Source organism: Oryzias latipes, chromosome 7 (assembly GCF_053564925.1).
Source record: "Oryzias latipes strain Hd-rR chromosome 7, Olatipes_Hd-rR_3.1".
Lineage (NCBI taxonomy): Eukaryota > Metazoa > Chordata > Actinopteri > Beloniformes > Adrianichthyidae > Oryzias > Oryzias latipes.
Genome location: NC_136243.1, coordinates 5896904 through 5914678, shown reverse-complemented (window position 1 = coordinate 5914678; position 17775 = coordinate 5896904). Strand labels below are relative to the sequence as shown.

The following is a 17775-nucleotide window of genomic DNA, read 5'->3' as shown; positions in this document are numbered from 1 at the left end:
TCTGGACCCCACCAGATGGCACAAGGGCTAACGTGACCAGGTGGCGGCAAATCCGTTGGTTTGGTTTCAGACGTCTCCTGGAAGTTGGTACGGTGTATTTTAGATGGTAAATGGCGTATACTTATCTAGCGCTTTCTACCCTCTTTTACAGTCCCAGTCACACACACATTCACACACTGATGGCGGCTCCGCTGCCGAACACTGGCGCCAACCTCCCACCAGACGCAAGGTGGGTTTCTGTGTCTTGCCCAAGGGCACTTCGACACATGGGCGTGCAAGGCGGGAATCGAACCTACAATATTACGATCATGTGTCGACCGCCCTACCACTGCACAAGCCCCGCCGCAAACCCAGCAGCTCCTGCTCTCCGTTGACCTTTCATCAGCCCCCTTTCCTTTTTGGATTTTTCCCTTTTTAAAATCATGTACAGAACTGTCGTTTTTGAAAAAGCTCTATAGTAATGGAGAAGGGCGCTTCATGCCTTTTAAATTCAAACATCACACTTTGCGTGCTTCAGTTTCTGCTCCAGGGACACGCGTGCTCCACTCCCTGCTGCCACTTCATCCTGCCGTTCTGCTGTTTGGAGCGAGCGCTTGAACATGGATGTCAAAGACCGACGCCTCAACGGTTCCCTTCAGCCATCATCTTTGGGGCGAGGCGCCTTCTACAGCTTAGCAGTGGAGCTGTGCAGGATGGGCCAGGAAGTCCAGACCGCTTTCTGCTCTCCATCAGAACCTGAGAGTTTTCCAGTCTAGAACCCTAAGCTGCATCTCAGAAGACAGTCTGTGACGTCTGCAACGACTTGCTAAAACCTGTCATTCAAGTCTGTAAAGACCTTCAGTTCAGTTATGTGTTTTCAGGAAAAGCGTCTTTCCTGCTGCACAAACACCACGGTTCAGGGACGGACCAGACTGCCTTTGTTTGCCAGGGAGCGGCTCTGCTTTGAGTCCAGAGTATTTTAGGAACAAAGTAAACAGTGGCAATGCAGCTTTTGGTTCCTGCTGCACTGCAGTTGTGTAAGTCTGGCTCAGTCCAAACAGGCTCTGCAGTCCTGCAGGATTAACCAGGGCCGAAACCCTCTGGACTCAGGCCAAAGTTTCAGCCTGAGGTGCCTCTAACAGTTCAATTGTGTAAATATGTGAGGAAACGGAGCAAAGAACAGGTTGTGGCAGGTTTCTCTACTGAAACACAGTGCTGTGAAAAAATAGGTCAGGGAAAGAGAAAATCCAGTTTCAGTTGTTTTTGCGTTTTCTCCTGAAGGGAAACCCTTTTTTTTAAATGTATGCAGTAGCTTCCTCACAAACGCTAACAGGAAGAACTTCCCTTGAGGCCGTAAATTTTACTTTGACTTTATTTGACCTGGAGGGCCTGCTTATTAGGGAATGGATGGGTTTATGTGTGGCCCCCGTTTTACCCCTCATTCTTTGAGAGGGGCTAAACGATAAAAAGGAGGAGGCTGTCTCCATCAGTGTCCACTTGTACCGTTATTGCACCACACAGACATTTGGTTTGTTCTTGTGCAGGTTCTTCGTGTTATCATAGAAAAAAAGCAAAACTCTTTCACAGGAATGTTTTTATTTTGCTGCATTTTAAAAAGCCCTCATTAAAGACATTAAAAGGTGCCGCTTTAGCACGTTCATCTCACACACAGTGATTGTTATGCCCTGGGATATTTAAATATTTGAACATTAAACAAAATACATTTTTATGTACTTTATGACATTACACCTCAAAGGAGGCATTTCCGATCATTTTCTCTTCATGATGTTGAAGGCTGAACTGAACAGAAAGGTCCTTACATGAGAACTTTCAATCAGCCAAAGGATTTGAGGCTTGGAAAGTTGGACTTCAAAAAGAAAAATGATGAACACTTCCTTTTCTATGGGTCTGAAAACAATGCACTCCTCTTAACCCTTGTGCTGTCTTTAGATGACCCCCCCCTTCCATTGACATGTTCTCCCTACCATGACAAAGGTGGATAAAGGTGAAAAGATTTCATGTAATCCATGGACACCAGTGAAGATCACAAATCCTTGAAAAAAAAGGTTCAGAGCACTGTCTAGTGGGTCTAAATGACCCAACTCTCAATGTAAAAGTGCCTAGGATAGCACAAGGGTTAAACCAGGAAAAACCAACTCAAGTCCTGAAGGGAACAGCCGAAAGTGTTCATTTAGGGAAGAATTTGACAATTTTTGGGCCACATAATTCCTTTTATTATAACCTGCCCTTCATTTTTCTCATAGATGAATTCCTAAAGCTAACTGGGTTTCATTCTTATACTAATGTAGGCTTTATTCTTTTCTCTGACTGGCCGGTCTGCAGGAATACTTGGCTTAAAGGTGGGGAGGTGCCTAGAGAAGGAGAGGTGCAGAATGATGTGGATCCACAATCCCTTAGAGCCCAGAAGAACCAGCAACCCTGGACAAAAAAAGCGAGTTAGAGTAAAGTAGGAATCAAAGTTTCCAACTTATTTCTATAGCCCAATATTACAAACGCTTAAAAAAACAGATTCCAGGGGAAAAACAGAGCAACAAAAGCAGAGTCAGAAAAGAGATTTCTGCAACATGTCTGCTGCAATCTGTGGTTCTGATCAAAAAAGAAAGCTGTAGCTGAGTAAAGCCATTCTCTCCTGGAGCTGTGAGAATGCAGAGGAAAGGAGGTCAAACTTCCTCAGCAGTTTCAGGAAATCTTTCTTTCAGAAAGCTTCAGAAAGAAAACTTTCAGGAAAGACAAAATAATCATTTTGATAAAAATAACAAAAAGACTAATAAAACCAGCCTGTTCCAAAATACGGATCAATTATCGTAATATTCATTCGCCTTGCATCATAAATTCCTGAATACTCCAGACCAGTGTTTTCCAGCCGTGATCCTCGGTAGGGATGGGGACAGAGCCCTGCTATTAAACGAGCACGAGGTAACATTCTTCAAGAGGACTTCATAAAGTAAAAAAAATCCTCCTGGAACTCAGACAGAAGACTTGCAATGCTCCAAATGAGAGAGCCAGGTTATTTAATTCAGGAATATCTCAACTTCAAATGTGGGTGTGCTCGTGGAGATGTCCTTCAGTGCAGTGGACCAGAAAAAGGTTCACGTGATTCAAAGCTGCGAGTCCTCCTGTGACGCTAAAGGTGGTAATGAATCTTGCATCTAAGACAGTTTGTTTGTAACCGTCACGGCCCTGAAAGATAAGACCCAAACCAGCTGACTGCAATCATGCTGGAGGAGTCGGTGGAGCACACAGTTTACCTGGAGGGGTTGCCATGGTGACCCAATGCACAGTGTTCCTCTCTCTCTGAATGATGTAGTCATTCTGGTCACTGAATGGAGATTTCAGACATTCTGGACTTGGAGATGAATCTGTAAAAAGATAGTTTTTTATGATTTCTTTCCATTTGAACCATTGTTGACTTTGTCTGGAAAAGAACAAAGGAAAGAAGAAAGGCATCTTCTGCCGGATTGTCGCTACACCTTGTGATGTAAGGGCCACAGGCTGCATGTCAGGTTTTATGAGCCTCTGTTACCATACAAATCTGAAGTTCATCTTCATCATTTTGACAGTTGAGGAGAACAAATACAAAAAAAATACAGGCTGGTTAAAGCTTTGCATCAATTAATCAATTACAGTAGGAAACAGCTGAGCTGCAAATCCCCGTAACATCTGTCATAAGACAAAGAGGAGAAATAAAGAAGAACCTGTTAAAATGACCAACAGAACCTGATGAGGTCCTTTGGGGGAGAAGATCCTTACACAAACAGAACCTGTAAAGTTTGGACTTCATTCCAAGTGTGTGCTTTCACTTTTATTCCATGGTTCTGTTCAGTTTGGGTTTTAGTTATGTGTAGGTTCAGGTTTCAAGATTTTTTATTTTGGATCCTCAACAATCTCTAATCCCGTCAATAGACTCCTCAGTGAAGCATCATTCAGCACATTAAACATGTAAAGTGGTTTCTGTCATTTTCTTTAAAAAAAACAACACTCTCCTCTGATAAAAACCTTTATTCAGAGCTCTTGTCTCTTTTGATTTGTAGCTCTGACTGTTAGAGTGTTGGGTTTTTGTTTTAGCACTGAACCTTTCAGCTGATAAAGGCATTCAGGATCCTTCAGCTCTGGACTGTCTCCATCACATGATGAGACCATTGACTGTAAAAACGATGGTCAGCTCAACCCCTCCCTTCTCGTGTTCCCAGTTAGGAAGTACCATTGCTTCCTGATACGGGCGCCACCATGCTTAAACCAGTCGACAGTGTTTCATCCGAGTCACTTGGAATCATCGTATCTACAGTGGTGGACAAGATTGTTGGTACCCCTCAGTTAAAGAAAGAAAGTCCACAATGTTCACTGAAATGACTTGACACATTGAAGAGTAACAATAAATTAAAATTTATTGAAAATTAAATAATCAGCCATTACTTTTGAATTGTTGATTAACAGAAGTATTTAAAAAAAAACTAATGAAATAGGGCTGGACAAAAATGATGGTACCCATAACTTAATATTTTGTTGCACAACCTTTTGAGGCAATCACTGCAATGAAACGGTTTCTGTATTTGTCAATGAGCCTCCTGCACCTGTCCACAGGTATTCTGGCCCCCTCCTCATGAGCAAACTGATCCAGTTGTCTCAGGTTTGATGGTGTCTTCTCCAAATGGCATGTTTCAGCTCCTTCCACAGATGTTCAATGGGATTCAGATCTGGGCTCATAGAAGGCCACTTCAGAATAGTCCAACGCTTTTCTCTGAGCCATTCTTGGGGGTTTTGGCTGTGTGTTTTGGATCGTTGTTCTGTTGGAAGACCCATGACCTGCAACTGAGACCAAGCTTTCTGACACTAGGCAGCACATTTCTATCCAGAATGCCTTGACAGTCTTGAGATTTCATTTGACCTTGCACAACTTCAAGACACCCTGTGGCAGATGCAGCAAAGCAGCCCCAAAACAGAACTGAGCCTCCTCCATGTTTCACAGTAGGGACAGTGTTCTTTTGGTTGGATGCTTCATTTTTGAGTCTACCAACATAGAGCTGATGTGCCTTACTAAAAAGCTCCAGTTTTGTCTCATCTGTCCAAAGGACATTTTCCCAGAAGCTTTGTGGCTTGTCAACATGCATTTTTGCAAATTTCAGTCTGGCTTTTTTATGATTTCCTTTCAACAGTGGTGTCCTCCTTGGTCGCCTCCCATGAAGTCCACTCTGGCTCAAACAACGACAAATGGTGCGATCTGACACTGATGTACCTTGATCTAGGAGTTCACCTTTAATGTCTTTGGAGGTTGTTCTGGGCTCTTTGGATACAGTTCCAACTATCCGTCTCCTCCATTTGTCATCAATGTTCCTCTTCCATCGTCCAGGGAGGTTGGCTACTGTCCCGTGGGTCTTAAACTTCTGAATAATATGTGCCACTGTGGTCACAGGAACTTCAAGCTGCTTAGAGATGGTTTTATAGCCTTTACCTTTACAATGTTTGTCTATAATTTTGTTTCTAATGTCCTGGGACAATTCTCTCCTTGGCTTTCTGTTGTCCATGTTCAGTGTGGTTCACACCTTTTCACCAAACAGAAACGTAACTATTTGTCTCACTTTATATAGGCAGACTGACTGATTATAGGTTTGAAAACAGCTGTGATGTCAATTAAAGGACATACCTGAGTTCATCATGACCCCCTGGGCAATTAGTTCTCTGTCTTTTATGGAGGTACCATCATTTTTGTCCAGCCCTATTTCATTAGTTGTTTTTTTTAAATAATTCTGTTAATCAACAACTCAAAAGTAATGGCCGATTTTGATTACTTAATTTTCAATACATTGTAATTTATTGTTACTTTTTAACGTGTTAAGTCATTTCAGTGAGCATTGTGGACTTTCTTTCTTTAACCCTTGTGCTATCTTAGATGACCCCGCCCTTGCATTGACGTGTTCTGCCTACCATGACAAAAGTGGATAAAGGTGGATAGATTTCACGTAATCCATGGACACCAGTGAAGATCATTGAAGAAAAAAGGTTCAGAGCACTGTCTAGTGGGTCTAGATGACCCAACTCCCAATGGTAAAGTGCCTAGGATAGCACAAGGGTTAACTGAGGGGTACCAGCAATTTTTTCCACCACTGTATGGCAACTACTGTTGCCATTGCCATAGTTTACAGTCAGTAAAAGAAAAAAAAAATCTGGCTGCACAGGACTTCACAAAAGTCAAGAAATGTTAAAAACCCTTTTGTAATTCGTTAAAAAAGTGACATCTAAACTGATTCACGATGATGTGGATCTCAGTGAACAGGAAGTTGGTTTTCCCAGCAATTATTTGGCCTCATTTAAGGTAAACAAATCAGTCTAATGGACCCGTCTGTATTCTGTACAGATGGGTCTACGCCTGTTCATGTGTGTAATGTTTGTGTGTGTATGTAATGTTTGTGTGTGTGTATATGTAATATTTATGTGTGTGTATGTGCGTATGTAATGTTTGTGTGTGTGTATGTAATATTTATGTGTGTGTATGTAATATTTATGTGTGTATTTAATATTTGAGTGTGTGTTTGTGTATGTATGTCATATTTGTGTGTGTGTGAATGTAGTGTTTAGGTGTATGTGTAGTTTGTGTGTGTGTGTGTGTGTGTATGTAAAATCTGTGTGTGTGTGTGTGTAATATTTGTGTGTGTGTGTGTATGTAATATTTTTGTGTGTATGTAGTATTTGTGTGTATGTAGTGTGTGTACGTAATATTTGTGTTTGTATGTGTGTATTTAATATCTGTGTGGGTGTGTATGTATGTAATATTTGTGTGTGTCACAACAACCACCGCCAGATAAGGACCCAACCGCAGAACCACAACAACAACCACCAGATTTGGCCCCAGAAATACCACCATCTGACCAGCTGTGGGCGCCCCCTGCTACATCTACTCTCAGTGAAGACTCACTTTCCTTTTCGTCCCCCCCACTTTCACCCATGGCCCTACCTAGCCATTTTGATAGCCTAATTAAGTCAGGAATTAAGATGGCTCCCCTAACACCTGTGAGCCTCACACCACACAGGGGCTCTCCTACCCCTCCAGCGCCCCCTCCTTATTCTTCACCCAAAGTCCCTCCAACACGTCCTTCATCCAAAGCCCCTCCAACAGGCCCCCTCCATCGTTCCCCCAAATCCCGTCCAGCACCCGCTCCTCCTGGTCCATCACCCAAACTACCCTCAACTCGACCTCCCCTGCGCACCTCTAGACGTGCTATCCCCCAGAGCTAGGATGAAACGGGCCCCCAGTGTCCTAGGAAAGGTTATGTCAAACTGTGATGAACAGCTTCCTTCTGGTGCTATACCTGTAGTTGCACCACGTAGAATGCAAAAGAGGGCAGTTAGACTGTCCAATCAAAGAAATCTAGTTCATATCCCCAGCAAGAAGGTTTCGACCAGTCCCAAGGAAACTAATCTCAAACTTGCTGCACTCAATGTCAGATGTTTATGCAACAAATCATTTTTAATCAATAATCTTATCTCTTTTTTTAATCTTGATTTTATGTTATTAACTGAAACATGGCTTGACAAAAACACAGGAAACATAGTTCTAGTAGAATCAACTCCCCCCAACTACAAACATGAATCGGAAATAAGAGAAAATAAAAAGGGTGGAGGCGTTTCTGCACTGTTTAGAGATAATATTGCAACCCGCAGACTATCATTTGGTGTGTTTTCATCATTTGAGTATGTGTCCTTTAAGATTGAGTTAAAACAAACTCCTCACTCTGCATAGTCATGTACAAACTTCCTCAGCACAGCCAAAGTTTCATTGATGATTTCACTGAAATGCTCTCAGTTGTGTGCACAGACTTTGATGGTCTAGTCATTACAGGTTATTTTAATGTTCATGTTGATAATGTCAATGACAGAAATGCAAAAGAGCTCAATGCTGTCCTTGAAACCTTTGATCTAATTCAGCATGTAAGTTGCCCCACCCACAGCAGAGGGCACACTCTGGACCTGCTCATCACAAAGGGGGTTAATATTTACAATGTCAGTGTGGTTGATGTCGCCCTCTCTGATCATTTCTGTGTATTCTTTGACCTGTCTGTTGCTCCCAAACCACCGCCTGGCCCTGCAGTTGTCCAAAGGAGACAAATAAATGAGAGCACTAGGGCACAGTTTGTAGAAATGATAAACCCTAAAAACGCCTCTTGTGCCAATGTTGATGAAATGCTGAATTCTGTTACTTCTAGCATCTTTAATGTTCTGGATGCCATCGCCCCTATGAAGGTTAAATTGAGAAAACATAAACAGAAAGCTCCCTGGAGGAACCATGATCTAGTCAGGGCACAGAAACAACAGTGCCGCAGGGCTGAGCGAAAGTGGCGCAAGTCAAAACTCCAGGTTCATTATGAAATGTATAATGGGGAGTTGTACGCTTACAACCAGATCTTATGCAGAACAAGGGAAAGGTACTTTTCTGAAATCATTGGAAGTTGCAGCAGCAACTCTCGTGTCCTGTTCACAACAGTAAACAGATTAACTAACCCTCCAACCCAGCTACCAATAGAACTGGTTTGCACACCTAAATGTAATGAGTTTGCTGTATTTTTTAATGACAAGGTTCAGGGCATTAAAAAAGCCATCAACTCCACAACACATATAACTATCCAACGGCCACCTACTCACTCTAAGCTGACTCACTTTGTACCTGTCACTGACCAAACTGTCCAAGAGACCATCACCGGTCTGAGCTCGTCTACATGCTGCCTTGATGTGTTACCCACTAGATTTCTAAAGTCTGTCCTGAACAGTGTGTTGCCATCAATTACTCAAATAGTTAACATGTCTCTTCAATCTGGAATATTTCCAGAGGCCTTCAAAACTGCAGTCATTAAACCTCTCCTGAAGAAAAGCGGTCTTGATCCCACTGTACTGAATAATTACAGACCTATCTCTAATCTGCCATTTTTAGGAAAAGTCCTTGAAAAGTTGTCTACCAACAGCTCACTAATTTTCTCTTATTAAACAATTCATTTGATGTTTTCCAGTCAGGTTTTAGACCCCATCATAGCACAGAAACTGCTCTTATCAAGGTAACCAACGACATCCGCCTGAACACTGTTGATGGCAAAGTCTCTGTCTTAATCCTGCAAGACCTGAGTGCTGCCTTTGATACTGTTGATCATGGGATCCTTTTGCACAGACTCCAAGACTGGGTTGGCATCTCTGGATCTGCCCTAAGTTGGCTCAAGTCTTATCTAGAAGACAGGAAGTATTTTGTTGAAATTGGGAGTTGTGTCTCAGACTACATGGCCTTGACTTGTGGTGTGCCCCAGGGATCGATCCTGGGACCCCTTCTGTTCAACCTTTACATGCTGCCACTAGGGCAGTTAATACGCAGTAATAACATATCTTATAACAACTATGCAGATGATACTCAGATCTATGTTTCCCTGACAACAGGTGAATATGGGCCGGTGGATTCAGTCAGCCACTGCCTCCAACAGATCAGTGCGTGGATGCAGAACAACTTTCTCCAGCTAAACTCAAACAAGACCGAAGTTATTATATTTGGCCCACAGAAACAAAGAGAAAGGATCAGCAGCTACCTTCATTCTCTGTCTCTTAAACCCTCAAATCAAGTCAGAAATCTAGGGGTAATCATGGACTCTGACCTGAACTTTAACAGCCATATCAAGTCAGTAACATCAGCGGCATTTTACCATCTGAAAACCATTGCCAAAACCAAAAACATAGTGTCAAAGCCAGACCTGGAGATACTTATTCATGCATTTGTCTCCAGTAGGTTAGACTACTGTAACGGCCTGCTCACCGGCCTCTCCAAACGAGCTGTAAAACAGCGTCAGTACATCCAGAATGCTGCTGCTCGAGTTCTGACCAAAACCAGGAAGTATGATCACATTAGTCCTGTGCTCAGGTCTCTGCACTGGCTCCCTGTACCTCAAAGAATAGACTTCAAAGCAGCTCTGCTTGTGTACAAGTCTCTCCATGGCCGCGCACCAAAGTACATCTCTGACATGTTAGTGCCATATGAACCATCTCGGACTCTGAGGACCTCAGGGACCGGCCTCCTGTTGATTCCCAGAGTCAGAACTAAACAAGGGGAATCAGTGTTTCAATATTCTGCAGCTAAAATCTGGAACAGCCTCCCTGAAGGCGTAAGACAGGCCTCTTCTGTGTTCATGTTCAAATCTAGACTTAAAACATTTCTGTTTAGCCGTGTATATGACTGAAAGGTCCTATTTGCACTTTTCTTTCCTTTCCTTCCTTTATTTTTAAATCAATTTTCAAATTTTTTTTTTCTTTTAAAGTAAATTTTACGTTGATTATTTCTATGATGTATTGTGATTTTAATGCATTTTTCTGTTTTGTGAAGCACCTTGAATTACTTTGTGTACGAATTGTGCTATACAAATAAACTTGCCTTGCCTTGCCTTGCCTTCTGTGTTTGTGTGTGTATGTAGTGTTTAGGTGTTTGTGTAGTGTTTGTGTGTGTATGCAATATTTGTGTGTGTGTGTAATGTTTGTGTGTGTATGTGTTATTTATGTGTGTGTGTGTGTGTGTGTGTAGTTCATGTACATAGTGCTTATGTTTATGTGTAGTGTGTGTGTAGTGCTTGTGTGTGTATGTAATAGTTGTGTGTGTAGTCTGTGTACATAGCATTTGTGTATGTGTAGTGTGCGTGTGTGTGTTTTGTGTGTGTGTAGTGTTTGTGTGTGTATGTAATAGTTGTGTGTGTAGTCTGTGTACATAGCATTTGTGTTTATGTTCAGTGTGTGTGTGTGTGTGTGTGCATGTGTGTGCGTGTGTTCATACTTCTGTAGAAGTGGTTGCGGGCGAGGACCGTGGCTGGAGAGTTGACGCTGGTCATGGTTTCAGATCCTCCCGAGGATCTGAGGAGGAGACACAGATCACGTCCACTCAAACAACACGTAAGGGTAAGTAACCGTGAAGGAGGTGCATGTATGTCGTACAGATTTTTTATTTTTTCAACCCCCCCAAAAAATCTGTGTCTCTACATGTATCACAATCTGGCTATTTTGGATTAATCTGAACTACTTTGGTTTTAATGATGCGGATGAACAAAGACTGATGTTGACGTTTTCCCTTTTTGTGTTGTGCTTTAAGACACCTCATGTTGTGAACTGGTGCTTTATGAACAAACACAATTGTTTCCTAAAGTATTCAATCATCACAGATAGTGTGGATGACATGTCACAGTGCTCCATGGCTCGAAGTTTGGTCATGGCGTCTGGACTTGAAGTTGTCTTAGCCCTTGTGCTATCTTAGATGACCCCACCCTTACATTGACGTGTTCTCCCTACCATGACAAAGGTGGATAAAGGTGGAAAGATTTCATGTAATCCATGGACACCAGTGAAGATCACAAATCATTGAAGAAAAAAGGTTCAGAGCACTATCTAGTGGGTCTAGATCAGTGTTTTTCAACCAGTGTGCCGCGGCACACTAGTGTGCCGTGGGAGATGGTCAAGTGTGCCGTGGAAAATTGCCCTCATTAACTGATCTAAAAACATTAACCATCTCCAGGAAATCAGCTCTTTGTTCATCCAAACAGGTCCTGATAAAACACTGAGTAGTTAGGAATATAAACGATCATAAAATACTTTTTTCTTTGTGTTTATTTGATTCTATTAAAGACATTATGATAAGAATGACGGTAACGCGAAATAGCTGCAGCTATAACTGTGTAAAAGTCCCGCAGCTTTTACTGTCTCCACGACTCCACCAATCATTCTTGAAGGCTTAATCACATGTCATCAGTCTGACCAATCAGAAGTGGTTAAAGTCTCCACTTCCTTGTTCCAATTTAGCTCATAACTCAGTCAGTTCCGACAAAAACACCAGCTAAAGCTCGTCTTTAGCGGTGTAACTTTCCACAGAATCTGGTATCAGACCGTGGAACAAGTGAACAAAACCATGAAGCTCAGAGACGCGAGTCTTTCTGCCGTTTTCTGGCAGTTTTCAGACTACATCTCCCATGATGCATTGGCTTAAAGGGACAGCGTCTTGAAAACACAACGAACATACAGTTTGTATGTAACTTAACTTTTATTACATCTTTTAGAAAAACATCTGCAACTTCCTGCTTTTTCTGCCACAATTATCACAAAAATGCACGTCAGATTGCCGGGGGGGGGGGGGGGGGGGCGCTGTAGATCAAAACAGACTATGAGTTTCTGCTTTTTTTTTTTCTTTTTGGGATGCTGGTGTGCCGCGGGATTTTTGTCAAGGTTAAAGTGTGCCGTGGTTGAAAAACACTGGTCTAGATGACCCAACTCCCAATGTTAAAGTGCCTAGGATAGCACAAGGGTACCGAAGACTATAAGTCCAACATTACCTGGTTCATGACTGCAGCAAACAATTGGATAGACATCGTCCTGTTCTCAGTCATTAACCAGGAGTCATGATAGATTTAAAGGAAAATGATTTAAAGGAAATTCATAAATGTAATCCTTGTAGTTGTTCACCTTTCAGCAAATCCCTTCAGAAGTCACCAGAGTGAATCAGCTTTCAGTGATTCACACGTAATTTGGGTGAGATTTTTACGCCGGATGCCCTTCCTGTATTTTATGTGGGTTAGACTGGATAAAGATGACCCAAATTTAGGGGAAAGGTCTTGCCCAAGGACCTACAATGGATGATGGTCATCATGCCCCCTGGAAAATGAACCCTAGTTTCCCATGTGCCAGCTGCTCATCAGTATAACCCTATAGTCCCGTTTTCTTATTGTCGTGTGTCCAACCAGCTTGCATCTACTTTGTATATTCAGGAGACTGTTGTCAGGGAGTAAGCCCACCATCCCTTTGTTTACATTCTCTCCCGCTAGCTTACAGCCCCTCACAAACCCCACCTACCATTAGCGGGCCAACAAAAACTGTGACCAGTATCAGATCAATCCAGTCGTACAGTTTAGATCCAGATTCCAGCTCAGACGAGGAAAACAAAGACGATCATGGATCCATGTGTCTGACAGTGGATGATCAGAATGGCGCTAGGAGCTCGCAGCATGCAGACTGTCGTTTCCACGTAACAACTGTAATCTTTTTCATCTGATCCTGATTCACAGAAAGATGAATAAAGATGTTCTCAGAAATGCAGTTTTAATCCCAATTTCTTTTAGATATGTCCTCCATAGTGAAATAACTTCTACAAGAACATGTTAACACACACCAAAACCACATTTCTGTCCTCCAATCATGCATGGATCCATTCACTGAACAGGGCTGGGACGTGTTGAACTGTTTCATGAATTGCAGGAAGAGTCATGACTTGATAAATGTAGTTCATCAAAATACCAACACAAAATCAAAATAGGCTGTTTCATTAAAGAAATGTATAGATAAAAGTCTTTACAGTCAGATGCTGAAGGTTTAGGCAACTTCAGTGGTTGGTGGACATACATTTGCTGCTCAGGAAGGAGATAGGCAGGTTGGAATTTCAGTCTATTGATGCCACTGACTGAGGTTTAAGCTGGTACTTATCATTTTCATCCTTTGTCAATTTCAACTTAAATGTTCTTCTCTGTTCATGCAGGGCAGAAACAGAGGGAAGTGTAATAAAGCGCTCAGTTTTACATGTACCTTCCAAACAAAGCAAACAGGGAGGGTCTGGTTCTCCTTACACAACCACAGCTTCATTTATGCCTTCACTGGAAACACTGAGCTGTTTCCACATCCTGTGTGTTTTTTCACGCATCACACATCTAGGACACATCATTTGACCTCTCTGATGGCCTTTGTGGTGAAAAACCAGGGAGCTTATTGAATTTCAGCTAAAATAAAGTGAAGAAATGAGCCTTTGTTTTTGTTTAACTGTATAAAATCTGTGTCTGCATGTTGTTTTGCAGTGAATGTTTACTTGTTTTAATGTTTTTTGACAGCTCGTCTTCTTCATGGTTGATGTCTTACTGGAACCGTTTTGTTAGAAAGTTTGTTTTACGGAATGACAGGAAATCATTGGGTTGTTCTGGCTCGGGATTGGGTTTTTTGTGTTTAATTTTGGTTTTGTTCCAGAAGAAGTTGCACTGATTTGTTGTTATGTTCTCTTGTCTGTTTTGTTCAGTTCCACGCTTTTTTCAGCTGTTTTCTAACCTTTCAGATTCAATGTGTTTTATAGCTTCTTTTTTTTTTTTGTCAAAGTGGTGCTTCCATTTTCTGCCTTTCTCTCTGTGAGTTTCAGCCAGAAGGTCTTTTCTCCAGCATTTGGGACCAGTCCTAACAGTGTTTGTGAAGAATTGTGAAACAGACAGAAAAAGCACAGTAGGGGTCAAAGATCCTGTTGTGTTTGTTTGTTTTGTTGACTGTTGGTCCATGTTCAGACCGCGTGTTCACAGTCAAATCAGCAGGGCTATCTGTACAAAGCTGTAAGCTAAAGATAAGGGGCTTTTTCTGGTAACAAAGATAAAAATATTTGTTTAAAGACCTGAATGTGTGGAGTCTTGGCTGCTCCACTCTACATGACCTTGAGCGTCCTTATCAGAGATCATTCATACTTTTTACGGGACAGCAGCCGTCATTTTGTCTTTCTTTTGTAAATGACTCATTTAACTCCTGGATAATCCTTCACTCACTTGTTTCTCATATTCAATGTTAAGGGTAAATCTCAGGCTATAGAGATGCTGGTTCAAATCCCTGGATGAACACAACAGCAACTAATGAGTTTAGCCTGACTCATTGACTGCATGAGAACTGGACCAAGTGAGTGTGACGTCAGCCACAGAAAATGACTCATATCTGGCTCCAACCAAATGAAGTTAATCCAGCCGCCATTTTTTCACGATATGGATGCTGCCATGTTGAATTCCAGAAAGCTGTGATTAGTCAGGGTTGGTCTGAGTCATGGACAGTACATATGTCACTGGACATACTGACTGTAAACTGTTACTCAGTCATTCTATTCATCAGAAGAACCATTTTTGCTCTGATACCTTTTTCTTCATATCTTCTAGCTAATTCTATTTTTTTTAATGATACTACTTCTTTATTGCAAGTTATTCATGTTATAAACTGACCAGTAAGATGCTTCAGTAAAAGCACGTTGTGTCCACTGGCCCCCACCTCAAACAATTGATTGACAGATTCTCCTGAGCTACTTTTAGTGGAAGGCGTGTGGGCTTCATTTTGCATTTTCAATGGGTGATGTCACCCCCGGCTGTGTCCAGTTATATACTGTATGTCAATGGTCTGAGTCAACGTTTCCGTGGCAACCACTCTCAACAATCAGGTATGAGCTTGTTAGAAGGCCGCACCCCTACCACTTCAAAGCGGGCTACATTGAATCTGTCAATCAGATGTTTCTAACATTTGAAGTGGCACCATCTACTTTTATTGAGGCATCTGGTTGGTCAGTTGACTTAAATACCTTGAACTGCAGAAAGAAAAATCATGAAAATATGAGGATTATCAAGAAAATGTTAAAAAAGGATTCAGATCCAGAAAGGTTATTATAACCAATAGAATGACTGAGGAACAGCTGTTTCTTTCTCTATGGCAGTCTATGGGACTTTTTCTTGGAGCCACCGGGTACTTCCTGTTTGGAACGCCAGGGGGGAGGAGTCACTAAGTCCAGTTCTCAGATACAGCCACGGCCTCTGTAGGCACGTGTTTTGAGGAGTGCTAGCAGTAAATTTGTGGTTAAGTGACAGCAGTGAGCGTCATGACAGCATGCAGCAGACGTGTGAACTAAAAGTCGTGGAAACTAACATTTCAGCTTGAGCCCCAAAATGTGTTCTGTTTGTCCTTCCAGTTACTCTACGAAGTGAACGGGGTCTTGAAAAACTGATCAGAGAGTAAAACTACAATGTAGCTATCAGTATGAAGCCTAACACTGTCCATGCAGAGAATCTCAGGATACTCACAGTGAATTGAAGTCTAACCGCTAGGATGTAACCAGTCAGGAGCAGGCAGTGGACAGACACCAGGTCACCAACAGAGTCAGGAAATATGGTGCATGCAGCCTTTTTCAAGTTATTTTAGATTGTTGTAAATGAAACTTCACATCAAAGCCACTTGAGCGACGGCAGCAAATCCACCAGATGCATGATGGGAGTATTAATCTTTCATAGTGTGCTCCATAAGAAGATCGGGTCATGTTCTAATGGCTCGGTGTCAATGTGGGAACCTTTTTTTAGGCTGAGTAATATTTATGTTCTGTTGGTGTGTTGTGAAACAGTGACCCAGAAAGCAGGAACTCCGTGAACCTGCCCTCGTCAGTGAACGTGGGGGAAAGGTTGGGGCTTTCCACGGCTCTTCTTGCCTGCTCCTCTGACGCTCAGCACATCTCCATGTGCATGTGCCCCACACAGCTGCTGGCATGAGGGTGTCACGAATGCATCGCATGCATGGAGAGAGAAACAAGCAGTGACTTCCGTCACTGAGATGAGCTCTTCAGGACAAAATATTCTGCAGTTATCTCCTTATCTTCCTTTTACATGAACGCATCCAGATGAAAACTGACAAACGAAACGATAATGACAAAAAAGTTATAATTGAATGTTTCTTTCGTTGACTGTGAGTGCAACATCACCTGTCAATGAATCACTTCCGGCTCCAACTAAGTCAATTCAGACGCCATTTTTTTACAATATGGAGGTCACCATGTTGGAACCAGAAATCCTCTGTTAGTAGTCATTGGTCCAAATCAGCATCCGTCAACATTTCTATTGCAGCCACTCTGGCCAATCAGAAGCGAGCTTGTTGGAAGTCCACACCCCTACCACTTGATATCTGTCTATCAAATGTTTTGAAAATGAGACATAAAACCACATACTTTTATTGAGGGATCTGATTGGCCATTTTAGAACTTGAATAACTCGAAGTACAGAAATGAACGACCTTGGGAGAATTTCAGGCAGGCAGCTCAGCAGTGCATTTACACCTCCCCGCGGGCGGTTCAGCCCAATTAACTCACCTGTTCCGCGTCCTATAAATTAGCAGCTGTGTGGCCCAAACCTTCTGTCTGCTTCCATTTCCGCAAGCGCTGCGTTTGTTGCCGGTGTAGGTACCATAATCATTCGGCCTGCAACCACCGTTCAGGGTCCTTCGACTAGTGCTGACGTCACGTTATATGATTGGCTGTCCGTTGGTCCAATGACGTGTCAGATAGTGATTGGTCTGGACAAATTACGACACTACCATAGAAGAAGATATTATGCGGTCCGTTGTTAACAAACAGAGTTCCGACACAGAGCAAGATTATCCTCTAAACATGCTTTTGTTATTACGATTATTATTAAGTGCATTTGCAGCTGAACAGACTGCGGTTCAAAGCCTTCTCTGGACGGCACACTGTGACAAAGCACCTTCCTTGCCTGGAAACACCAAGACTCCAGCTGCTCTGCTCAGAGACACGGTTCACTCGTGTGGAGCAGCAGGTTTATTCTAACAGCCACAGATCTTTTTACAAAGTGGGTTGTGGCAAACCCTCTCTATAAACATTACAAAGAATACATTTCAGACACAACTTATGAGGGAAAACAACTTTATATTACAAACGGAAACGTGAAATGAAAATATGTAGAGCCCGAGCAGACCTCCACGCTACGTAGTTTGTCCAAGTGAGGTTGCTGTAGTGTGACGTTGTCCTCAGTCGAAAGGACCCCGAACAGTTATTGCAGGCCGAATGGTCACAGTACCTACACCGGTTCTCCGTGCTTGCTGTTCTCCCTCTCGCTTTTTCTCAGCGTCATGATGTCTTCCCCTCGCTCTTTTCTGACTTTGATCATCTCCCTTCTTTTGATGTGGGGGGATCCGTCATCCCCGCGTCTGCCCCTCCTGTTAACGCCT

General features: G+C 42.5%; 1 long non-coding RNA gene across 1 annotated transcript; it reads right to left on the bottom strand.

Annotated features, from left to right (window-relative positions):
• Nucleotides 1-1558: 1558 nt before the first annotated feature.
• Nucleotides 1559-16078, bottom strand: LOC144993992 (uncharacterized). The gene is made up of 4 exons (XR_013657333.1): nt 15849-16078; nt 10787-10863; nt 3249-3359; nt 1559-2418 (listed from the first exon to the last, which is right to left on the bottom strand). It is a non-coding gene; the product is annotated as an uncharacterized LOC144993992 (long non-coding RNA).
• Between the last annotated feature and the right edge of the window lie 1697 nt (nt 16079-17775).